General features: G+C 40.5%; 1 pseudogene; it reads right to left on the minus strand.

Moving 5' to 3' along the window:
• Positions 1-9,692: 9,692 nt before the first annotated feature.
• On the minus strand, positions 9,693-12,946 carry LOC134038112 (uncharacterized; annotated as a pseudogene).
• Positions 12,947-22,066: the final 9,120 nt, after the last annotated feature.

Raw genomic sequence — 22,066 nt, forward strand, 5'->3', positions numbered from 1 at the left:
GGAGCCCGATATAATACCCACCACTGCAACCTCTATACATTAATTGCCTGACCCTCATTACATATCCGGCACCTATCTCTCTGGTACCAACTAATTTATAAGTGTATGTTAGGCAAAGCATCTCTGTATCTATGCTCCCTGGTTACTTCCGCTTTACCAACACGTATCCTGCGCTCAAGCAGGCACATCTCTCTGGTCACCCCAAAAGCCCTCACCTCCTTCGAGTGCCTGGATACAGCATTTAGCTCTGGTGTACTATTGGCCATATTTCACGAAACCCTGAGATGCCTCATTGCTGTACTAAACGACTTTCCAAAACAAATAGTGCATTAAAAATAGATAACATATGATACCTGTGGTATACAGTCTCTTATACAACAGGTACCAATCAGCCAAACAGCACTCAGGATTCAAACCACCCGGTTTATGATACAAAATAGTGCCCTGTGCCCAAAGCACAGGGAAGTTTTGTAGGCAGTAAAAACTGGTGTAGGGCATTCAGAGGCAAGAAGCCAAAAATTACTATAAAGGCATTTATTAATGTTGGATTCAAGAATTGGAGGAAGGCTGTTGAAAAATGTTAAAATCATGGGAAAAGCCAGAACCATAAACATGCAGTGACCACGGACATACATGAAGCCCAACCAATCACTGCAACATTATGTTGTGCACAAAAGAAACAACAAGAAGAAGCCAGGGAAAACCTTTTGAAGATAGTTGGTGCCATACAGTATATGGCGAGGTAGGGCAATGCTTTCAGAGGTCATGAGCAGAATGAAGGAAACTGTAAACAGCTACTTCAGTACAAGGCAGAGGATGATCCCAAGCTGGTCTCCTGGCTTGCAGAGAAACAGAATTTCAGTCCAATGATCCAAAACGAAATACTCCAGACAATAATTATCAAAGAAATAGCACAGGAAATACAACATTTGCCTGTAGTGCAATATTCTGTGATCATTGATGGAACTCAAGATATTGCTGGGATAGAGCAAGAGTGCATATGTATAAGGTATGTAGATGAAGATCTAGATCCTAGAGAAGAGTTTGTAGGGCTGTATGAAACTAACTCCACAACTGGAGAGAGCATTGCTAAAGTTGCCACTGAAGTCATGCTCCGACTGAACCTGCCCATCTCACAGTTGAGAGGGCAGACTTACGATGGTGCAGCCAACATGTCCGGCAAGGTACAAGTAGTACAGGCTCTCTTGAGAAGGGAGCAACCTCTGGCTCCATATATCCACTGTGGTCGACACTGCATAAACCTTAGCTCAGATGACTATTTCAGCTTTATCGGTTGTCAGGAACTCGCTCAACGCAGTCAATGAATTAGGAAGCTTTTCTAACCAGTCTGGAAAATTTAAATACATTTTCAGTGAACATTTCATGTGCACAGAGATAGGTTGGACAGAATTGATAGAAAAAAAGTCTGCAAAAGCTTAATAGCTATGAGTGACATCCGCAAGAATGTGTTTGGATGATTTTCATAAGTGTTGAGGGTGGCATGTTACAAAGTATGCACTGGTTCATCTTCATATGAATATTTAAATGTAGCCTTGTGACTTAATAGCCTGTATTTAGTGGCTTTACTGTGTACTGTATATTTAGTTTCATAAACCTTCTTGAAAAGTTGTTAAAAGTATAACTGTGTTTGATTTATAAAGTGTCAAGTGTGTCAAGAATCTAGTTAAAATACAGCACAAAATATAACCTACTGTATAAGCCTACATTGACCTACAAACTGTGTATTTATAATAATATGTGGCTTGAGCATGTCAGAGGGTTTATTTTTTGAGAAAAAAAGTAAATTGACAAATTACTTTCCACAGTAAGTAACTTCTGTAGTGTTTAAATTTGTACAAAATATAGAGCATTGTCCCTCATTAGTGCATGACTTTGACTATAATTGCTCAAGACTTGATATTAGAATATTGTTATCCTCTAACAGTAATTTAATCAAAATGTTTATAGCCACTATATGTTTATAGAAAAATATCAAAAATTGGGTTGACGTTACCTCAGTAGGGAGAGGTCACTGGCCACTTTGTAGTCAATTCAGGCTAGAATCATTTTAGAGTGAGTAAACGTTGGTTTGACGATCAGATGGAATAAAATGCCTTGTTGTGTTATACAATTACAAACATTCTGACTTTTATTTAATTTTGATAAAAAAAATGTGTGTATGCCCCAACACAGAAAGTCCCACAGCTGTCCCCCCCAATATGTGATTGATGGGATAATGCATAAGGGCATTATCCGCTGAGTAGCGGTTCAAGGCACGGGGGAACCGGCCAGCCGCCCGGGGCAGCATGAAGAGAGGGGCGGCTCCAATCTGCAGATTGATAATACAACCAGAACTCAATTAAGCTTTGGTTAGTGAAGAAGCGGACTAAAACCCTTTCTTCAACAATAGTAGGCTATTGCAGTCTGTCAATAAAGGCAAATATTTAAACCCGCATTCTAAGTGGCGTACCACTAAATTGGAGGTTTTCCGCCTGGCCTGGAAGGACAGCCTAATGGAGTACAAGCAAGTCCTCATCAGGTCCAGATCAGAATATTTCTCTAGGTTGATTAGTAAGAACAAACACAACACTAAGTTCCTATTTGATACTGTTGCAAAACTCACTAAGAAAAGTACACTCTGTGTTAGTTCAGATCTCTCTCCCAATGATTTCTTAGATTTCTTTGACCAAAAAATCTATGCAATAAGGGACAAACTACAGACTAGTCCTGGAGGAGTGGCCATCAACACTGAACTTTCCCCTATACCAAGCATGCTGCATGTTGAGGCTCTCACTCACTTTAACCCTATTTCTATGGAAGCGTTCATCGAGCTGATAGACTCCTCGAAACCCACTAGCTGCCTTCTCGATCCCCTCCCTGCCAAACTCTGTAGGGAACTTCTCCTTATTATTGGACCACCCATGCTTAGTATTATTAATGAATCTATTGTAATTGGCCAAGTCCTCAACGATTTCAAACAAGCTATTATTAAGCCCCTTCTTAAAAAAACAAACCTGGATCCAGGTTGTCTTAGCAACTACAGGCCAATTTCAAATTTGCCATTTCTCTCCAAAATTTTAGAAAAGGCTGTGGCACAACAGCTCACTGAGCACCTCTCCTCAAATCAGCTTTATGAACCTCTCCAGTCTGGATTTCGCCTCCACCACAGCACTGAAACTGTATTAGCCAAGGTAGTCAATGATCTACTGTTAGCCTCTGACGCGGGTTCTATCTCTGTCCTGGTTCTTCTAGACCTAAGTGCAGCTTTTGACACGGTGGATCATGAGATTCTCTTGGAACGTATGGAGAACTATTGGGATTTCTGGTACGTCACTTCAGTGGTTTAGATCGTATCTATCTGATAGATCACAATATGTCCACTATGATGGCTGCTCATCCAGGAGCTCCACTGTAAAATACGGAGTACCACAGGGTTCAGTTCTAGGCCCTCTGTTATTTTCACTCTATATGCTGCCTTTAGGAAACATAATTAGAAGCTCTGGGGTAAATTTTCACTGTTATGCAGATGATACTCAGCTATATATGTCTATAAAGTCTGGAGAATTTCCACATGCTATGGAAAAATGTGTTTCTAGGTTGAGAGCTTGGATGACTGCAAATTTCCTTCTTCTAAATTCGGATAAAACCGAGGTTCAAATTTTCGGTCCTAAAAAATATAGAAATCATTTTTCCAATCTGACCTTAGACCTAGACGGCGTCAAAGTCTCTCAAAGCCAGATGGTAAAAAATTTTAGGAGTCACAATGGACCCAGACCTTTCGTTTGAGTACCATATTAAGCAAATTACCAGAACTGCATTTTCCCATCTACGTAATATTGCCAAAATACGGAAATTTCTCTCAAAGGATGATGCTGAAAAACTTATACATGCATTTGTTACGTCCCGATTGGACTATTGCAATGTGTTGTTCTCTGGCCTCCCAATTACCCACCTAAAAAATTTACAGCGGGTGCAAAATGCTGCTGCTAGACTATTGACCAGAACAAGAAAGTTTGATCACATAACATCTACTCTTGTCTCTCTACACTGGCTCCCTATCCAAGCCAGAGCTGACTTCAAAGTTCTACTACTAACCTACAAATCTCTGCATGGATTGGCACCACTGTACCTCTCCGGTCTCCTTGCACCCTATTGCCCCGCAAGGACACTTAGATCTCAAGATGCCGGCTATCTGGTGGTTCCCAAAATTAAGAAAAAAACAGCTGGAGGTAGGGCATTCTCATATAGAGCACCTCTTTTCTGGAACAAATTACCTGTCTCAATTAAGGAGTCTGATACTGTTTCGACATTTAAAATGAGGTTAAAAACGTTATTGTTTAGTCAATTCTACGTTGTCTACTCTGTTAAAGGTAAGTATGTTACTAGTTGGAGGCAACGGGGGACGGGTTGTTTCCATCCTTATTCTATAAGTATAACTTATTTTAGAGTTCTCTTCCCCTGGAACAGATTTCATGTTCCAACCGAGGGGGGCTGTCGCTGTCTTGGTGTGTGGGGCTGCATCAAATACCCCTTTTTTGCTCTGTTAAATTGCTGCACCAGTCCACACTTGACCGGTGGGGATCTCATTCTATTATGACTGTACTTGTTAGCTGCTTCTGGCATTCTCTAATCCCTGCTCTCCTCTCTCTGTCCCCCCCCCCACACACACACACATCCCTTGTGGTGTGGGGGGTTTGAGTTGTCAGCACCTGCCTGGTCGTTGGTCGGCCAACGCTGGACCTGGTCGCGAGTCTCCCGGTCCTGTCCTACATCTATAAAGTTGAACAATGGATTTTGGTGTTTCAAAACCCATCGACACTGTATGACTATGTTTAGCCTGTGTTTTGCTCCTCTCTCTCACCAACCGTCTCTGGAGGAGGGGATCCCTCTCTGAATTGCTCCTCCCAAGGTTTCTTCCATTTTTTCTCCTGTTGAGTTTTTCTGGGAGTTTTTCCTTGTCTTCCTTGAGGGTTTAGGTTGGTTGAGGGGCAGTTCTATGGGCGTATGCGAAGCCTTCTGTGACATGCTTGCGTGTAAAAAGGGCTATACAAATAAATTTGATTTGATTTGTTTGTTATTAGTTTGTATTATCAATCTGCAGATTGGAGAAAGAGTTTCACATAGCCCAATACATAAAATGACAAATTTCAGTGCACTGGTTAACAATTAAATTTGTGGCCATGCAGTTCGTCAACGATAAAATAAGCAAACAGCACTTGATTGGCCATGACCGACGTCAACGCAGCAAACCACGAGACGCTGGAATGTCCGACTTTACAGAGCTGTTTTTAACTCCTCCCCAACTGCAAGCAGCAACTCGCCAGGTGTTTCATGCAGCCGCAGTCGATGTCAAACACACCTATTGAAATTCCTGGCATTATTAGCGAGATTGAAATGTCAAGGGCACTATGACCTCACGTCCGTCCCATTCTCCTGAACGCAATATCTCAGGAGGCCTTGAGGGAGTTACTAAGAATTTGACAGACCTGACTTGGACTCAAGGATGAACTGATTGGAATTTTGGTAGTCAAATGTACAAAATGTACTTGTAAATTGAAATTGATAAAACAAGTATCAGTCACCCACAATTACGAAGGTTTAAATTGTATTTATAGTCCTACACAACTCTTGACATTATGACTTTTTTATGAGATCAATAAGGGCCAATAATATTTTGCATGTGTAAAAACATTTCGCATGTGTACAAAAGTTTTTGGTCGATGTTGCATGTACAAAACCTTTTCAGACATACACAAAATATTTCTAAAGATACAAAACTTTTTTACAGATGCTAAAAATAATTCTACAGATGCAAAACTTTTTTACACATGCTCAATATTATTAGCCTTTATTTGATCACAAACTCTTAGAAGTTTTGCCTTGATCAAGAGGTCAGTGGAGGAAGTGCAGTGGACAAAACCATTTAGCCAAATTGAACACACATTTACATTTATTCATTTAGCAGACGCTTTTATCCAAAGCGACTTCCAAGAGAGAGCTTTACAAAGTGCATAGGTCACTGATCATAACAACAAGATAGCCACAAAAACATTGCGAGTAGCCAAAACATGAAGCACACATTGTGAACAACCAAAGTAAGTGCCAAAGGGAAGAACCATAAGAGCATGTAGTTAAACAAGTTACAATTAAACAACATGAACCGCTATAAGTGCAAGTGTACCTGTCAAAAAACAAACAAACAAGCAACAATAATAAAAACAATATATCACAGCGAGTACAACATTTTTAAATCAGTTACCACTAACCACAAGAGCAACAAGTCTCTAAGCAAGAGTCATTGTGATCCTTGAGGAAACTAACATCGGGTCAAGCGAACCATTCCTAAGTACCGTTGTACTCCCGGAACAAGTGCGTCTTGAGCCTTTTCTTGAAGGTGGAGAGACAGTCAGTGTCTCTGATGGAGGTGGGGAGTTGATTCCACCACTGGGGGGCCAGACAGGAGAAGAGCTTGTGTTGGGACCGGGCGGTCTTGAGCGGTGGGACCACCAGGCGGTTGTCTGAAGAAGACCGTAGGTGACGGGTGGGGGTGTAAGGCTGCAGGAGAGACTTAATGTAGTCGGGTGCAGTCCCGTTCACCGCTCGGAAAGTCAGTACCAGATCTTGAATCTGATACAGGCCGTGATGGGAAGCCAGTGGAGGGAGATGAGGAGCGGGGTAACATGGGTAGATTGAAGAACGGGCTGCCGCATTCTGAATCCTCTGGAGAGGGCAGGTTGCGCATGTTGGGAGACTGGCGAGCAGCGAGTTGCAGTAGTCCAACTTGGAGAGGACAAGTGCTTGAACTAGCAGCTGGGTGGAATGCTCAGAAAGGTATCTTCTGATCTTCCGGATGTTGTAGAGGGTGAATATACACGACCGGGAGACCACAGCAATGTGGGCTGTGAGGGAGAGCTCGTCATCCATGTTCACCCCGAGGTTCCTGGCAGAGGATGAAGGGGTCACCGTCGCTGATCCCAGGGTGATTGAGAGATCGTGGGAGATGGAGGGTTTGGCCGGGATGATGAGGAATTCTGTTTTGGCTAGGTTCAGCTGGAGGTGGTGCTTGGTCATCCAGGCGGAGATGTCTGTGAGGCAGGCCTCGATCCTAGCTGAGATCCCCGGATCAGTCGGGGGGAACGACAGGTACAGCTGCGTGTCGTCAGCATAGCAGTGGTAGGAGAAGCCTTTTCATAGCAACTTGTTTCTAAGTAATTATTCATTTGACTGTTAATCATCAATATGATATGAAACATGTCAGGCAGTCACTCATGCAATGGTATGCAAAATCATGATCCAACTAAACAGCTACTTCAACATTTTAGCACTTTGTCAACAATTATTAAATGATCAATATCTTCAGATTTTAAATGTAGCTAGAAATGTAATCATAAAGTAGCAACTAAACTTGTCAAGGAGTATTAACCCAACTCCAACCACTGATCTCAAGTCTGGGAAAATTACTTAGTAGATGCCAATCAAATGCAGCATCTATACTATAATGCAAGGAATTTCTGTCTGTCTTTCTGTCTGTTCAAGTGTTAAAGTGTTTTTTTTTTGTGGGGAAAAATTAGCTTGGGGACCGGGCACTGTGCAAATTTGTAATTTTGCAGGTGTCCATCTCAGGACCCAAGGACGTAAGGCTGACGGATGAGAGCGTTTCCGAAAGATGTTATGCTGCGTTTGGGTCCACTCTGTACTGCACCGTGAACAAATGTCTAGATGTTTGTGGGGTTAATACATTTTAATCACCAGGAAATAAGTAATTGATCATGTAGGAAACAGCAGACAATTGCAGGCTACATAATCATTTGCACCAGAGTATCAGCAATTTGATCAAAAGACTGAAAAAGTATGCTTTTATGGTGTGCATCAGTGACAAAATGATGTGGAAGTACTTTTGAGAATTTCAATTGTGATCTGATAAATGTGGATACCAAAGCCACTGAGAAAAACTGTTATCACTGGCTGCAGCACGGGCACTGTGCCCTACCTATGTTTCCAGACGTGTGTGTTTGTGCGTGTGTGTGTGCGCATCACTGACTTCATCACAGGAACTGTGAACATTGTTTTTACTAGTGGTGGGCATAGATTAATTTTTTAAATCTAGATTAATCTCACTGTAATCTTGGCATTAATCTAGATTAATCTAGATTAAAATGGCTCATTTGAATTCCCCCGAAGGCATTCAGAATATGTGTGCTACCCAAATAATGACTAAAAGTAAGTCTTTGCGAACGGGTTTCTCAAGCCAGGTGGCGCATTAGACCAGGAGCTCATCTCCTGTTTCCAAAATGCATCACAAACTGCTTGAGAAAGCTGTTCTACTATGATAATTGGTGATGAAAATAAATTATGTTCAATAAAATGTAGGCCCTACTTGTGTTTATTAACTGTTTATTAGATTAGTTAGCTTGGCTGATAGAGCTGTGCTGACGGGCTTGCCTCTGTTGCACTCAAACATCGTAGTTTAACGACGACTGCGCTACATCAGTGCTTGGCCCGGCATCTTCCGCAGTAGCTAAGGGATGCTTTGCGTTTAGGTGGTATTTAAGACTGGAAGAACTCCGACAGTAAACTAATTCCGCATAGCACAAGGTGCAAACAACCTTAGTCTTGTCGAGGTTTCCATTGGGAAGCTTCTTAAAAATACATTTTCCCTGAAGCAAACCAGGCGGTTTCATAGCTGCATCCATGTTAGCACGTCACGTTTGATGTGATCATTTCATACACAAGGCATACACACAGGTTCGAAGGCACGAAGACTCGTTCTCGCCCCCTACAGTGCAATTCGGCTAGGTATACATCCGTGCTAAAATATCAAGGTGAAAGTCATCATAGCTTGCATAGTATAGACCCAGCTCCCAACCCAACTTTGAGAATAGATCAACGGCGATATTTTTTTTTATCGCCGATAAGAGTCGCAGCGCATTAACGCCGATAACGGCCCACCACTAGTTTTTACGCTGTCGTCATGAAGACTTGTCACAAAGTATTTTACAGTATTTTTTTTATGCAAAATACAAAACAAGTATTTTTATACAAAATATGAAGCTATATCCATCAAACCTATCAAATACAAATTACAAAATCCGATTTTGTATTTGAAATACGTATTTGAAATACATATGTATATATATATGAGATATATCATAAATACTGCCCATCCCTAAACATGACTGTACAGTTTTCTCATTTAATCTGCAAATAGGCCTACAAAACTTGACAAAACTGTTGGCCAATTGGCTTTGCCAAGATGAAGAGATCCAGGAAGACAAACAACCCATGGTTTTAAGAAACTGCGATACATTCCAATCTGATAACAACGGCAAACATGAAACCCCTTACGAAAAAGAAGTATACTTCAAGTTTAATTTGTATACTATACTATAATTAAAAGTATACTATTATCATGGTACTTACACTGTGTACATACATCTACTGATGCCTAATCTGGACACATCTTCAGTGAAGTTCCTGGAATCATTGGATGTTTTGGGTCTTTCAACATCATACGCGCTCCTCCAGGTGACCCAGCCGGGGCTGATCAGACCTCAGCTTGTGTCCAGATACCTAGCTAGCTACCATGACTCCATTGCTCCCCTCTTTTGAGCCACAGCCATCTTGAGGCTCTCTCTGCCGCATTGGTGGTACTGCGGATGGCTCTCCTCTTTCTCTCTCCCTCGATGCCTAAACTACTGAAGGCTCTGACCAAGGAACGGGCTTCTGGCAGGAGTTGGCTTGTCCCCAGCTCTGACAAAGGCAATGGTTTTCTTGGAGGGTTGGAACTGCTTTGCCCACACCAGTCCTGCGCTGATGGCTTCAGCAATGGTCAAGTCCACCTGTACCAACCATCTCCAAGTGCCCTTGTACAGCAACTGAGGATGTGTTCCAGGGTTCCTCGCTTGGAACGCAGTGGGCATGCTGGTGTCTCTGCTATGCCCCATGTGTGGATATTTGACGGGCTTGGAAGCACGTCATACACTACCTGGATGAGGAATTTGATACGTTGTGGCTCGGCTTTCCAAAGCTCAGCCCAGGTCACTTTCCTTTCAACCGCATTCTCCCATCTCGTCCAAGCTCCCTGTTGCTTCATTCCCACTGCCTTGCAGGTTCTCATCTCCTCCACTGCTGCTCTCACCTCCTCCTGAACAAGTCGTCGCCCTTCCTTCCCCCCTTGCAGTTTGTTGGTGTTCCCGTAGAGTGCAATGCTGCTCAGGCTCCTTGGCCAGGCTCCCAAGCCATCTCCGGAGGTGGTTGCTGACCCTCCTCTCTAAGGTCTCAACTGTTGAGATAGGGACCACATAGACAAGGAGGGGCTACAGGATCCTGGGAAGAATGCCATGTTGGTAGACCCAGGCTTTAAACTTCCCAGGTAGGCCTGACTTGTCCACGGATTTCAGCCAGCCATACAACTCAGTGCAGGTCGACTGGATAGATGTTGTGTCTCTCAGAGAGCAGTCAAAAACCTTGCCCAAGCTATTGACTGGCTTTTCTGTGATAGTTGGAATGGCTGTGCCTGTGATGTTAAACCGGAACTTGTCCTCCGCCTTTCCTTTCCTCAGCACCATTGATCTGGAGTCCCTTCAGAATCCACCGGCAGCCTGGGACTGATTCTGTTGTGACTGTGAGGTTGTCCATGAATGCCCTGATGGGTGTTTGCCGTTGTCCGGAATTAGTGCAGGGCACTCTGGCTCAGCAGACTTAGTGAGCATGTTCATGGCTAGGGAGAACAATGTCACAGAGATAGTACACCCTGTGATGATACCGATCTCCACCTTGTGCCAACTGGATGTTATTGCTCCTGAAGAGACCCTCATCCTGAAATTGCTGTAATAATCAGCGATGAGGTCTCTACACCTGCTGGGTACATGATGTTTCGTCAAAGTGAGCTGAACCAGCTTGTGTAGAATGGAACCGAATGGATTTGCCAGGTCAAGCCACAACACTTTTGTTGCCCTTGTTCTCTCTGGCCTCCCGAATGAGCTGTGTCACCACACCGGTATGCTCCAGACAACCTGACATTCCTGAAATGCCGCCTTTCTGGAGAGATGTGTCAATGTAGGTGTTCTTTGCCAGGTAGGTACACAGCCGTTTGGAAACAGCACTGAAGAAAACCTTTGCCTCAACACACAGCAGGGAGATGATATGGAACTGGTCTAGCTGGGAGTCAGCAGGGAGTCAGGTGGCTGAGCGGTTAGGGAAGCGGGCTAGTAACGCTAGTAATCTGAAGGTTGCCAGTTCGATTCCCGGCCGTGCCAAATGACGTTGTGTCCTTGGGCAAGGCACTTCACCCTACTTGCCTTCGGGAGAATGTCCCTGTACTTACTGTAAGTCGCTCTGGATAAGAGCGTCTGCTAAATGTAAATGTAGCTGAGTGGAGTTTTCCTCCTTCGGGATCCATACCCCTTCAGCCACTCTCCATTGTTCAGGGATCCTCCCCCTTCTCCAGAAGACTCGCAGGATTTTCCACAGACGCAGCAGGAGTTTGGGACAGTTCTTATACACTTTGTATGAAGTGCCACTTGGTCCTGGAGCAGAGTTTTCCCTTGCTTTGCGGACAACCTCCCTGACTTCCTTTAGCTGCAGCTCCGACATGTCGAACTGCACTTCTGGTTCAGGGGGTTCCATGAGGTTGTTACACTCCCCTAACTCCTGCTCTTTTGCGGGTTCTTGTACGTCTGCTTCAGATTCTATGTCGAACTGCGAGGAGGACAGTTTGCCACTGCACTTCTGCCCCAGCAAATCCTTAGTGAACTTGAAGGAGTTAGTGATGAAAGCGGCACGTTTACGAGCCCTCTCACGCCGCTGCCTCCGATGCCACTCAGCCCGGCGGAGAACTCTGTTTTTCCAAAGGATGCTCATTAGCTGGGCCAAGCCAGTGCGTTCCTCTTGTCCTGATGCCTTGTACTGGGATTTCAGCGCTTTCATCTCCTGCCTGATGTTGTGGATCCTTACAGCTCTTTGATTGTTTAAGGAGCTTTTCTTCTCCGCCTCACCAAACTGTTCAGCTGCAATGCTGACAATGATTGTTGTCATAGCTTGTAGCTTCCTGTCGGCCTCTCCTTTCGCCATTGCCTCCAGAATTTGGTCGACATCATCATCGAACTGCTTCCAGAGTGAGGTCATGCTAGCTGCAGGCCATTTTTATCCACCTCCTGTCAGACTTGATTCTTGAGGGATTAGTTTGCAACACTAGGAGGTTCTGGGCACTATGGGGTGACTCCGGGCCTGGCACCTCCTGCGTCTCACCAGGTGTAACACCTGTGCGTTGTGTTGCTTCTGCTCCCAACGGGCATTATACTAGCAGTGTACTTATTTTTATACTATTTTGTAATAAGTAAAGTGAATTGGCCCACTTTTTAGGTCATTTAGTACATTTTAAAGTACACTTGTAGTGTACTTGAAGTTTACTTTTGAATACTGTAAAGTAGCTTGTGTAGTGCACTTTTAGTTTATGAAGTATACTTCGTAAAGTACCTCAAAATATACCTTTGAATACTCTAAAGTAACCTATGTAGTGCACTTTCAGTTCATGAAGTATACTTCCTAAAGTACCTCAATGTATACTTTTGAACACTTTCAAGTGCACTTTCAATTAATGTAAGTACATCAAGAAGTAAACTTAATAAAGGTCCATTTACTAGGATTTATTAATATATTTAAATGTTTAGGGGCACCTCAAACGCCGCCGATCTTGCGTGACTTGACGAGAATGGCGTCCGTCGCCAAGTGACACTGCAGATTATGAGATGAAAGAAGCTAATTACTGCACATGCACTCACATTGTAATAATCCAGCTCTTCTTATCAAACATAAGTCATTTAACTCATGGTTACAATGGTAAACAAGCACAACAATGACAATTACCACGCACCAAAACACTACATTCTAAGCAAACACATTAAAAAAACGAAATTCATGAAGTTACATCAACCGTGTCAACCATCTCCGCCCCTCCCTTACTCCCCACACTGCCACCATTCTTGTACACAGTCTCGTCACCTCCCGTTTAGATTATTGCAACTCCCTCCTTTTTGGCCTCCCTCACAAATCCCTCCATAAACTTCAACTGGTCCATAATTCAGCTGCCCGCATTATAACCCAGGTAAAAAAAAAAAAAAACTAAGTATACTAAATCTTAGCATACTTAAGTATACTTGAAGAGTGATTAATCATCAGTATACTTCAAGTTATTGAATGATAAGTTAATTTGAAGTGTGCTATTTTGGAACAACTTATTTTGTACTTAATATATTTAAGTTGTAATTAAATTGTACTAAAGCACAATTTAAAGTATATTAAGTGCACTTTTACGTGCTAAAGTGGAACAACTTCAAGTATACTTAGTAAACTTTAAGTATATGCACATAGCCATATACTTTAAGTGTATTAAGTATACTTGAAGCTGTAATTAAATTGTACTTAAGCACAATTTAAAGTATATTAAGTGCACTATTATGCACTGAAGTGGAACAACTTCAAGTATACTTAGTACATTTCAAGTATATGCACATAGCCATATACTTTAAGTGTATTAAGTATACTTGAAGTTGTAATTAAATTGTACTTAAGCACAATTTAGAGTGTATTAAGTGTACTTTTATATACTAAAGTGGATCAACTTCTAGTATACTTTAAGTATATGCACATAGCCATATACTTAGTGTACTAAGTATACTATAAGTTGTTCCACTTTAGTATATAAAAGTACACTTAATACACTCTAAATTGTGCTCAAGTACAATTTCATTTCTACTAAAATATATTAAATACAAATTTAGTTGTTCCAAAATAGCACACTTCAAATTAACTAATCATGCAATAACTTGAAGTATACCGATGATTACTAAATCTTAAAGTATACTCAAGTATGCTAAAATTTAGTATACGATGCATTTTTTTTCTTTCCTGGGTGAATAAATGAAGGGACTTTCCTATGCTGAATGCACTTTCCAGGTGAAAAAAACTTTTTATTTCAAATGTATTAACATTTTCAATAGTAGGCTACATTGCAAATACATTAACAATGAATTGTACTATATCCTTAAATATATGAAAAGTTTATGAACATTTTCCTTTTTAACAATTTTCACAATACAGCTTTTAACATATTTGACACAAACTGACATTTCTCATTCCTTATAACAGTGAGAAACACAATAAAATAACAACATTCCTGTTCATTGTACCACCCTGCGTGTCCACTACAGCGGAGTGGGCGATGCGTTGGCTTCTAATTCTTTTTCAATGAAATCGGGCGTTGACGCTCGCGTAGAGCATTGTGGGAGCGTCAACGCCCGCTTTCATTGAAAATGAATTGGAAGCCAACGCCAATGCATCGCCCGCTCCACTGTAGTAGACACGCAACGTAAGAAACAGGTACTACATTTTACTTTTTTTTCGGGCTGAACTGCTCATTATTACACTTGCGTCTGATGGCCGCCCGCACATCAGAGGCACTAGTCTGAGGAAACTCCAGAAGAACAGCATCTGCAAAACAGACAAGAGGTAAGGTCAACATTTTCTTATATTTTTACTACATTAGACTGTCTTGCAGTGAGTAATTGTATCAGTATGGCATGCAAATATTGCCACCAGTACATAAACATATATTTAACAATTACTGGTGGTTTGCTACAAAAACTTGCTGCTGCTTAAAAAAAAATCACAGAAGCTTTGTCAGTAGACTATATGTATACTCATGCAATACTCAAGAAAAGTCGGTAATATGTCTGTTATACAAGCTAAAAAAAGAGGACTGTTTTGAATTCTGTTAAATAGAATATTTTCTTCTATTAAGAACCCATTCATGTTACTTTATATTAAACTTTATAAGTCAAAGACAAGATTGACAGAGTAGAAACTAACAGGATGATAGCCTCATGAGAAAGTTTAGATTACTTGCTTCTACACGTCATTCTAGGGGTAAAGCCATAAACGTTGTAGGGCTTCTCTGTTTAGGTTATTTAGGGGGGAGCATATTGTCACGAGATTTGGATTTTTGACACTTCTCTGGATTGTGTTTAGATAAGAACAGGGTCTACAACCCCCCATGCCTAAAGTTATACTAACAACAGCATCCTGTTATCTGATGAACGGATGCGCGAGGTGTGATGGGTGGCATCTTGTATTGTCTTATGAAGAAACTTGAAGCCTGTCTGACTGTGTATAAAAGCCACGGACCGAGAATGTACGTGGCCGATTCTTAATTTTAGGTCTTGTGTGACTGAGATCAGACCAGCTCCGGAACTACAAACTTTGGAAATGTTTAATAAACTCTCCATCACAAAACTGAACCCCACGACTTTGTGCACTTTTTGAGAAAGATTTTCTTAACAGGTCATTTACCTGTTATGGCCCGCACTTTGTCAACGTCCAGCTGTCCTTTTGGCGCACCCCCTTTCCCAGACTTCCCAGTCAGAGTGGACTGTGCAAGGACCTCTTTTGTGAACACCAGGACAACCAGCTCCTGGGCAAAAATGGTCATGCGAGTTCGGCTTAGCCGCAGGAAGGCCCTCTTTGAAACTGTCACTGTGCTGCCAGCCAAGTGGTGCTGTATGAAAGAGAGGGAGGGGGAAAGAGAGAATCAATTGAACAAATGAATATATAGTTGGGAGATACCCTTAAGAAATGAATAAACATTATACAAATAATAATGTGCTTAAAGCAATCTTTACTTTGGAAAACACTTGGTAGTCTGTATATCCCACTATCGAGTGATTTGACCAGTGGTTTGAAGGTTCCCACTTACAGCAAGATAATTGTATAACACATGTAACCTTTTAAATTTATCATTTATTACTGACACATTTTACCAAAAACTCTAGACAAAAGTTACTTTGTGCAAATTTTGCATTCGAAACATCCATGAATGAACTATGGCTGTTAAGTAATAAACATATACATTCATCCCTTAATTGTAACATACCATTTCAATGTCACTTTCCACAGAAAGAGATGACGATGACATCGCAGATGAAGGGGTGCCCCCGGCCAAGGGCATTAATGCCTTGACACACTCCACACACTCCTTCATTAATTTAATCATTTCCGGGAGGTCTAGGTGAATGTGATGATAATTTGAAAAACAGAACAAATGGATTAAATATAAAAGCTGGCCAGTAGTAGATGGATAATGATACTTAGGTTCAGTACAGTGCAATCATGCCTTATACGGAAACACCATGAATCTTAGTTTAATGAACAGTGTTTTGAAATGTCAACCCCTTCAATCCCAATCTGAACACCTACCACGAAGGGATGCCATGATTTCATCCACTCGGGGTGCCACGCCATGACTATTATCATCCATCAGCTGCTACAATGAAGAATGTAATATCAGGCATTTTGGACAAAAATATTTGATTAAAGTCGCATTAACAAACATTTACATTGTCATTTAAAACATGTTTCCTACCGTAGGACTGATGATTCATAAGATGTTTTCAACATAACATCTTCAAGGTTGTAAAATTGCATTATAAAAGTTGCATTGTAAAAGTGATGCAAATCTTTACAATGAAAATAATCTAAATTCTGTAAGAGTGACAACATTACATTGGAGACAACAGGTGAGGTTGAATTATGGCTTGAGTGAAGTACTTTTGTGATTATGTGACAATTGTGTCATTTTATGTAATGAATGAACTCACCATTTTCTGAGTGGAGGATAAACCGAACTCCAAGTCGTTGCCCTGAAACATTAAAAGAAGTAAAAAAGAATAGAACATTAAAGCAATTAAAAAGAGAAAGAATTTGTGTCAGAGATACAAACAGCAAAGATAAAAGCATGACTTACAAAGTTAAGACGTTGTGGACTCCCTATGTATGTGGAGTCATCAGAACTGGTGAGATGATTTGGATTGGATGCCTGAGGTAACACAACACGTCTGGCTGTCTTCTTTGCATGCTTTGCCTGGACGTGTATATGGTAACAGTAGAAAAATAGTTAGCAATATCCAAAAAATTCTGAAATTTGAGTGGTACTAGACAATATTTATAATAAACAAGTACGTGTCACATCAGTTGATGTTGTCATTAACTATTATGAACTGTGGTTGACCGGTTTAAAGAATTAAGGGGGACAAACTACCCTAATAACTAACAATGAGTAAAATGTAGATTGTCCTATTACTTTCAAATCAAGACATGTTAATTAAGCACTTTGTAGTTTTGGAAACACCACAGGTTTTTGGTGTTGTGTAGCAATGTAGCCAGCTGCTTAGGAAAAAAAGCATGCCTTACACTATGAAAACGTTGTGGAGATTCATCCTCAGAACTGGTGTGGTGATCTTGTATGGCTAGGGCCCTCTTCTGAGACAGGGCAGTCTTTAGGTTTTGTAATACCTGGTCCCTGGCTGCCTCTTTAATCTTGGTTTGCTTTGCCTGCCCAAATGTGTGTTACAACTTTATATAAAAGTAGTCCAACTAACTCCACCTTCAACAGCAACAACAGTAACATGTGGCTTACACAGTGATGCTTCAGTAATACAGTAAACGTCTAATATTTTCATATGATATTCAGGGTTTCACGCAGAAAATGTGTTAGTCATGGTGGTAGGTTGAGATTTGGGTGAGAAAACTGGCGGAAATACGGCGAATAACCTTGATTAAAAAACAACGTAGTCAAGGCGGCAAGCCTGTTTTTAAGGCGGACGCCAGAACTGCAAAGTGCTGCGGGAAACCCTGTTATAAGTGTGTAACCAAACAATGTAGAGTAAGCGGTTCCATTATCGTCCATTAAACTTGCCAACGTTCCAGAAGATCTTAAAGTAGATATGCAGCCGCAACGAAAGATATAACTTATCGATATGTACTGTACAGTAAATACCTTATATAGCCACACACCATATTTCAGCTTCTTACTTTGAGATATGAGTATTTAAATACGCTCTCAAACCGCAGCATCTGCCTTCCGCAGCGTCAAACTTGACATTTCTCCACTCCATTGAAAGTGGTTGGATGGACGATAACGGGACCCCTGACTTTCTACATTAGCTACTTTAATAGCTACTTTAACAACAATTTGCAGATAGTAGGCCCTACTTATGTATTTTACTTGAGTACGATTTTTCATGTAGGGCATATCAAGCCCTCTGCCTTACAAAAGCAGCTGGACGTTTAGAGCTAACTAGCTAACGTTAATATTAGAGCTAGCATGACAGCATGCGTTAGGCTACCGTTCAAATGTAGAGCTAAAACGACTCACCAGCACAGGCTTTTTAGCCACCTCATTGTCGGTCTCCCGCATTTTTTTGCATGCGCACACCCCTGCTTTCCTCCTTGCCCCATATATCATTGCCCAGAATGAATAAATTCTTCTTTGCGATGAGTTCTTTGTATGAATCTGATATAAAAAGTAGTAAAAAAAAGTTTCAAGATAAGCTTCTTCCTTCAAATGACACAAATACAGTTAACATTAGCTAATAGCTGCAACAACAAAAAATGGGGAAGTAGCGAATGTTAATTGGTAAACTCCAAACTTACCTCCAAATAGTAGGACTTTAGCAGCCACTGTCTTCTCCGGATCTTTCTTTGTTGGACATTTTATTTCAATCCATGTATCTTCTTCCAGGTCAGGCTGGGATGTCACTTGGCTGAATTGGTCGGAATTACCAACAATGATCGATGTACTTTCCACTTTAAGTGTTTTATTAAATAAATAATAAATGGCGTATTGGAACGACATTGTGTGCTGCTAACCTGCATCCACGTGAGTAACCAATGATGCAATCAGGGTTGCCAAGTCTGTGTGACAAAACCAGCCCAATATCAAAACTCAAAATATGCCCCTGCCAAACCGTATACACTGCTTTTTAAGTCCAACAGCATTGCTTTCATTGCCAAACAAATGTATTGTAATATCTACAAAGTAAAACCAAATGTTTATTATGCCAGCATTAAATGCATTTTTTTAGGAGATTTTCTCAGGAGACTGAGAGCATTAGGCACATGTGCACACGCACAGTGCGTGTGTGTATGTGTGCGTGCCCCATGTCCATGTGTGTATGTGCTGATATGGAGTCAATTTGGTAGGATTTGGGCATAAGTAAATTATTTCATTTAAAATATAGATTTTTATTTAAAGATATTCATGTAATTTGCATGCAAAATAGGTCTACCCGAACCAGCGGACAAAAAATTCAACCCGGCATCACTTCGAAAGTAGCCCAATTCCGCTGGAAAACCGCGGACCTGGCAACGCTGGCAATGAACGAGTACCGTCTGCATCTCAGATTGGCTGGAAGTGAGCGCCAAAACTGCTACGCTTGATTGGTCAGAGACTGGGCGCCGATATTCAAAACATAGAACAGACTGTTTTGTACTGTAAAAAGAGTTTTATAGCTACAGTCTGTGATTCAAAATAATCATGACATCAAAACGAAAACTTAAAGGACATTTGAATTCCGATGAGACTCAACCTGAGACGCCAAGAACAACAAAGTACAGAAAACTTCAAGAAAAAAAGGTAAACCAAAACATAACTGGTGAAATGCTGTGGGCTAATATAATATGAATAGTTTTACCATTCGCCAGAAAAATATAAAAGGCATCAGTATCACTTTAGTTATACAGTCAATGGTTATAACGTGAAATGTTTCACATTTAGATAAATATTACATTATTAACATGTTACTTTTTATTAGGTAATCAGTTTGAATGTTGTAAACATAAACATCTAAATATATGTAGTTTATAACGATTAACTTCTTATAATAACATGGCAGCAGTAGCTACTTTCATACTTACAGACTCCATAAAGTTACACAAAAAATATATATATATCAAGTTATATTCCCTCTACATAAAAACTCACCTCTTTTTTTAGGTTATTATAAGGCCACAGATATAGGCCTTTGATGGATATGATTTTGTAAGAGATCATTTCACTCAATATTATCAATCTCCATTTGATTTGATAATATCATATAACTTCTTGGCCAGACAGAACCCTATTTACATAGGATTCCTAAAACCTTGGCTCAAGCCCTCTGTAAGTTAAAAAGGTTAATAATGAAACATTATCACTGGTGCCAGAGACTTTATTTATATATATTATATATATATATATATATATCCATTATATATCCTTATATATCCATATATATGGACTTTGCTAGAGTTTAGCTAGCACTGTCTATTTTCAACTTTATTATTTATATTTGTTTGTACTGTATCTGCAGAGACAGAATAAAAACATCTACAAGAAATATCTCTTTACATCAGCCATTCCTAGAACATCTGCTTACAGAAGAAACGTTTTTAAAAAGGTATGTTCAAGAAAAAAATATTGCTCATGTAGAAGAGTAAATGTATTTATTTTATATTCCAATGTTCAACCAAATGTTAGAGACTTGATGTGCCAAATAGCCAGCCTTACAATTATAGCCTCACACAGTTCTGTGCACCAGACTGGGTTGACGGCCTGTTTATCCAATGACCTTAGGATTACATTACATTTGACCTATATCTAAAGACTGCTTGTTTTGTAAGACTGAATGCACTTAATGGCTTTACATTTTTCTCAGATTGGTCTCTCAGATCATAGTAATGCAGATACTTACCCAGAAGTGGAGCAAGATAGTGATAAAAATGAACAGCGAGAGATGGTGACATGGAGACAAGATGTGACATCAGGAAAAGAGAGAAGTTTTGAGGAGAGACAACATGAAAGTGAAGCAGATTATGGAAATGGACAAGAGGACAGAGCGGAAGCTGATGGAGGTAGACAAGAAGAAAGAGGAGAGGAAGAGGATGAAAGTGGACAAGAGTACAGAGAGGAAGAGGATGGATGTGGACAAGAAGAAGGAGAGGAAGAAGATGGAAGTAGACAAGAGGACAGAGAGGAAGAGGATGGATGTGGACAAGAAGGAGAGGAAGAGGATGGATGTGGACAAGAAGAAGGAGAGGAAGAAGATGGAAGTGGACAAGAGGACAGAGAGGAAGAGGATGGAGGTGGACAAGAAGAAGAAGGAATGGAAGAGGATGGAGGTAGACAAGAGAACAGAGAGGAATGGGATGGAAATGTACAACAAGAAGGAAGAGTGGAAGAGAATGGAAGTGGACAAGAACAGAGAGCAGGAGAAGAGAGAATCCATTGAGAATCCACCATTTAGTTTTCTAATGTAGTGTGAGGGATGCCACCTGAAAAATCACTATGTAGTGGCTGCACCAACTTTGAACTTACTGTTCAGCAGAACACTCAGAATTTATTGTGTGCACCCGTACTTTTGATGTGTGCTTTCAGTGTTTTGTTTGACATGGCGTTAGTGTGTAAGATGTATTGTGACATGATACTTATTTGCCATATCAACTTATTAAACATTACATTGTAAGAGTAGCTATTTGTGTACTTTACTTTTTTGAAAAATTTAATGAATGGGCTTTCAGTTCATTTCTGCATTAAAACATGTTAACACTTACCAAACGAAATGTACAAATAATGTACTGAAATACAAGCATGAATAAGTTAACTTAATAATTACACTCGAAAGTAACTTAAAATATATTAAAATGTCAGCATATTAAAATGTTTATTTTTAAAGTAAGCTTTAAGTGCATTGTTACAAAGATTATTTTTAGCATGCATTTTAAAATATACAAATAATATGTTTTTTAAAAAGGTTCCAGTAGTAAACTTTAGAAATTACATATACATTTTATTTAAAGTACATTTTTATATAATATATTTACTAAAAGTGTACTGTAGTACAATTTTTTTTAAGTGTGTTCAAAGTATTAACGTTAACATTGGAAAAAGCATGATGGTAGTATACTTTTTATATATTCACAGATAATACACTTTTTAAAAGTATATTTAAAATGTATTATTGCAAATGTGAATATGTTTGAAATACACTAAAGTATACTTTTTTTTTTACCTGGGAACCCGCACCCCCTCTATCCACCACATCACTCCTGTCCTTCAACAGCTCCACTGGCTCCCGGTCCAGTTTCGCATACAATACAAGATTCTTCTGTTTACATTTAAGGCCATCCACCACCTCACCCCCCCATATTTGTCTGATCTCCAGGGTCCCACTACCTCCCGCTCCCTCAGATCCTC

This window comes from Osmerus eperlanus, chromosome 17, assembly GCF_963692335.1.
Source record: "Osmerus eperlanus chromosome 17, fOsmEpe2.1, whole genome shotgun sequence".
NCBI classification, from domain to species: domain Eukaryota; kingdom Metazoa; phylum Chordata; class Actinopteri; order Osmeriformes; family Osmeridae; genus Osmerus; species Osmerus eperlanus.